The sequence below is a fragment of the Elaeis guineensis genome, chromosome 10 (genome assembly GCF_000442705.2).
Source record: "Elaeis guineensis isolate ETL-2024a chromosome 10, EG11, whole genome shotgun sequence".
Taxonomy (NCBI): Eukaryota; Viridiplantae; Streptophyta; class Magnoliopsida; order Arecales; family Arecaceae; genus Elaeis; species Elaeis guineensis.
Window position 1 is genome coordinate 2,648,075 of NC_026002.2, and position 4,805 is coordinate 2,652,879.

A 4,805-nucleotide genomic window follows, 5' to 3' on the forward strand; every position below is an offset into this window, starting at 1 on the left:
AATCCTTGGGTCAGCATAGATAATATTCTCATTTTTAAATATTAAACTTGTCTTGAGTCCAATTCAATTAAGATTTAGATCATTGATCCAACTTGATTTGAATTAAAAATATATTAAAAATTAAACTATTTAAAGCATTAATTTTTTTCAATATTAAATACCTTTATTACTTTTTAATGACAGCATGAATAAAAATAATCATGAATTATGTATTGTCAAAGAAATTTTAAAATTATTAGAATATATGGATTACTGATGTTTCAAAGTTTTTTAAATAAAAAATTTAAAATATTATGAAGAATAAAATAAAATTTATCATTTTATGTTAAAAAGGAAGTGGATTGAAATTTATATAAAAATAAATAATTATTAAAATATAAATTATCATAATATTTTTTAAATGAGCATATTTTTGGAATATGGACAAGTTCAAATAAGTATAATAAACCATAATTATATATCATATATTCATATTATTATAATGGCTGAGTAGCACGTAATAATCTAATTCAAATAGAAAATCTAAACTATCTCGATTAGATAATATCCAACTTATTTTCAACTCTCAGATCTATCGAATCTTTAAGTGACAAAATTTTCATACTTTCTATGACAAATAGCATTGTCGCCAAACTATAATATTTTTAATAATAAGTTTGTTTATGTCTTTATCAAATTTTTAAGTGACGAAATTTTCTTACCTTTTATGACTAATAATATTGTCGCCAAAATATAATATTTTTGATAATAAATTTGTTTATGTCACCGTAGATTGTTTTTTAGTAATGAAGAATATATTTTATTAATAAAATTCTTTTCCTTTTTAATGACAAATTATGTTGTCACACAATATATAATTTCTTTATTGATGAGTTTGTTTATGTTACCATAAATTAATCCTAGATGACGAAAAATATATCATATCGTGATAAAATTTTCAATTTCTTGTGATAAAAACTATCATCACCAAATACTTTATCATTTAATGATGGATATATTTTTGTCACGATTAATATATATTTATTGACAAAATATGTATCTTTAGCTACGTACTTTTCTTGATGAGCATCATGACGAATTTTTTTTGCCACCAAAAACTTTGGATGACGAAATTGATTATTTTGGTGATGATCTTTTTCATCCAGTAAATTATTTTTTATTATAGTGTTCTAAAGGCTTTGACAAAAATGCCAACATCGCTGGTCAATGCAATTTTTGCTTGGTGGAAGAAGGCTTTCTAGACCTTGCCATATTCAAAGGACATACCGAAGCTGCAGATAAACAGTAAAATCAACTGAATTTTGTTTACGTGATTCCTTTTTGTTGAGCTGTGCTTTAGACTTGGGGGATCATTCAGGATATTAATTTAAATATTTCAGTACATATATATTTTCAATTTTAACATTAAAGTTTAAAAACAATTTTTTGGGAAGTGAAAATAAAACTTAATATTGTAGGAGCTAGCTAAGTGAATAATGATATCACAAAGCACAGCATACCTGAAACATCCATTAAGTCAAAATAATCGCAATCAAGAAGGACAGCGACATGCATGCTGCCCCTATGATATGATCAGTTGAATATTGGTATAAAATATAAGTTGCAGGTAATTTATCCTCGTAAAGTAAATCTACACGCACATTAGTTTATCAGATTTTACCACCAGTTTTTTAACTACAGGATGAGATGAACGCCGTGCATCAACAAGTAATGAAACATAATTAATTATATTCTGTTCAAGTCGTGTGTTTCGTAACAGTCTTTTTGCCTCTTGCACTTGTGTCATTATCACATCCATAATATAATGCAAGTTATTAGAACGGGGCTCAACATCCCTATCCTTTTTACGTCCATCGTCTTTATTTTTGGCAACAAGAAAGCACACGTTTCAGGCAGAAGCAGACGTACACTACCCTTTTTTTCAGGTAATTAAATACGTGCACCTCCCTTCTCTACCATACTAATTAAACAATACCTTTTAAATTAAATGCACATATCCCTCAATACAAAGACATATAGAAAAGAAGAATACCTAAGAAAATGTCACCAAAAAAAAAAAAAAGACAAAATAAAAGCACATTATATTAAATTGGAAAAACATATTTCATACAAATCGATCATTCTATGTTTTTGAATGGCATACAAATTGATCATTAATCATATGGTAGAGAAGTGATCACATACTCCCTTTGTAATTCCTTTTTTACGAGCAGACGTGAATTCGTTTTAGAACCTGTATGAACTAAACTACTTAAACCATTAACGTAGTAAATTAAAACACATGCAGTAGGATATACTACCATGCATGCATAACTTCCACTATTTATTGGACGCAATCTTCACCATTCACCAACCACACCTGCATCCACCCGATGATGAAACCTAATCCAAAACCCTCTGGAAGGAAGGGTAGGCAAAGGTAAATTAATCTAGGTATGGTCCCTCTCCGCCACCTGCATGCACCGGGTATTCGTCGATGCAGTCGGCCCACACCCCCTCCTCCTCCCTACCCACCGACCGGCGGCACCGCCAAACGGCGCTGTTGCACTTGAACCCACTCCCCAGCCCGATCTGCCACACCCTGTCCCCTTCCTCATCCTCCCCTTCGCCTCCACGTACCCCAGCTCGTACCAGGGCGAGCTCGACGACGTGTTCCCGAACCGGTGCAACGTCATCCTCGACGCCTCCGTCTGCTCCTCGCTAAGCCTCAGCTTCGTCCCCAACTCCTCGATCACCGCCCTCCCCCCTGCATGTATGCAGAAGTGCTCGAACGCCTTCGTGAAGTCCGGCACGTACGGCCGCCACTTCGGGTTGGCGAACCGCCTCCCGACCTTGTTAACAAAGAAGAGAACCTGTTCGGAGAGCGGCAGCACGAGTGGTCCGATGGTCGTGATGTTGGCCTTCAACGCGCCGCCAGCGATCTCCGTTAGATCCCTGGACAGCGACACCCCAATCTTCTTCTCCCCGTCCTCCTCCTGGTAGACGCAGCGGTACGCCCTATCGTCCGCCCCTTTGTGCGTGCGCACCACGTGGAGGAGCTCATACTTCGCCCGCGTTGCCTCCCGGCGCTTGTTGGAGAGCAGCACCGCCGCGCCGCCCATGCGGAAGAGGCAGTTGGCCAGCAGCATCGACCGCCGGTTCCCGGTGTACCAGTGCTCGGTGATGATCTCCGTCGTCACCACCAGGGCGTAGGAGTTGGCGTGCACCAGGAGCTCGTCGCGCGCGAGATCGATGGAGATGATCCCGGCGCTGCAGCCCATGCCGGAGAGGTTGTAGCTCCGGATGTTGCTGCGCATCTTGTACTTGTTCACGATCATCGCCGAGAGGGAGGGGGTGGGAGCGAAGAGACTGCAGTTAACGACGAGTATATCGATATCTCTGGGCTTGACCTTGGTCTTCTGGAAGAGCGAATCCACGATGGAGAAGATGACCAGCTCGGACTCCTCCCTGGACTTCGCCATGGTGGGGGTGAAGGGGATGGCATGGTGGGCCGGGGGGAGGGAGGTATCCTCGCCGAGACCCGAACGCTCGAGGATCTTGCGTTGGAACTCGATGCTCGAGGGCTCGAAGTCCTCGATCTGCTTGGAGTGATTCATGAACTTGGAGATGGGGAACCGGCATGAAGTCGGTGGCTTGTAGCATGCGAAGTCTACGAGATATATTGTACGGGGCCTTGACGTGAAGTATATGGTGGCCAAGACGATCAAGGCAAGAGAGAAGAAGAGGAGATAGAAGGCATCAAAGGCCTGGAATGAAGCCGAAAGCTTTTGGAAATCCACAGGAGCAAGATAAAGTACCTCGATGAGGATGGTTATTAGACCGGGCACGAGTAGAATAGCTAGGAGATTATTGAACAAGTACCGGTAGCAAAGCTTGAAGTACTTGGTGGCCATGGACATGGCTGTGGTGGTAATTGGTGCAAATAGGTGGAAGTAATTCTAAGAGCTCCTTAGCAAGTGACTGGTGAGCGAATGCGGGTAGGAGTGAAGAATTTGAAGACTTAAATAAGGCATTTTCACGAATAACTTAAGCTGGCGGGCGGATATCTTACTAGTAGATATTATTTAATTTGGTTAGGTCTCTTGTAATCCCGGTCTTGCATACTGACCAACTTGTGGTGCAAAGCTAGCTAAGCTGGTTGGCTCTGGGGTAGCCCGCATAGGAGGAGTTGGACTTTTTAAAGGGGAGTAGGTCATACAGCAAATGAGGGTGACTTCCAGGAAATATTAATTCATACTGCGAGTTAGTCCAACTTACATCTGCCTTTGGTGGAAGGTCATTTGCTTGACTTGTTCATCTCCATCTAAAGCGCATGTACATCTTTTTCTAGTGAATATCGCGTTCACAAGAATAAGTCAAACTAAGTCCTCTGCGGCTTCAAAAATCATGTACGGCGAGAAGGTTAATCACGACAGTAGCCCGTCACCAGCACGGGGCCATGGCCTTAATTCCTAGCTACTTCTCTCTATACCAACTCAAACTATTAAGGTCTCGTCTGGAATCGGGATCGATAGCCTGATCGAGAATAAGAAAGTCGAACACGTACGGTAGTGATGGGTTAGTTTATGCAAGGTTTAGTGTATATACGTCTTATATGCTGTTTGGATAGAGAGAAGATTATCCCGTATAGTAGTTGCCATAATCCTGCTTGAGCCTTTGGATGCAAATAGGAAATAATGGAACAATGTGTGAATGTTATTTATGCATGAGTGATATTTTGGAAATTGGAAGAGTATATCCTTCCGGTCTCCACTATTTTAAAATCATTGAATTGGCTAATTAATGTATTTTGAGAGTTGGTGGCT

The 4,805-nt window shown here is 40.0% G+C and overlaps 1 pseudogene; it reads right to left on the reverse strand.

Moving 5' to 3' along the window:
- Positions 1–2,047: 2,047 nt before the first annotated feature.
- LOC105053207 (3-ketoacyl-CoA synthase 5-like) lies at positions 2,048–3,983 on the reverse strand (annotated as a pseudogene).
- Between the last annotated feature and the right edge of the window lie 822 nt (positions 3,984–4,805).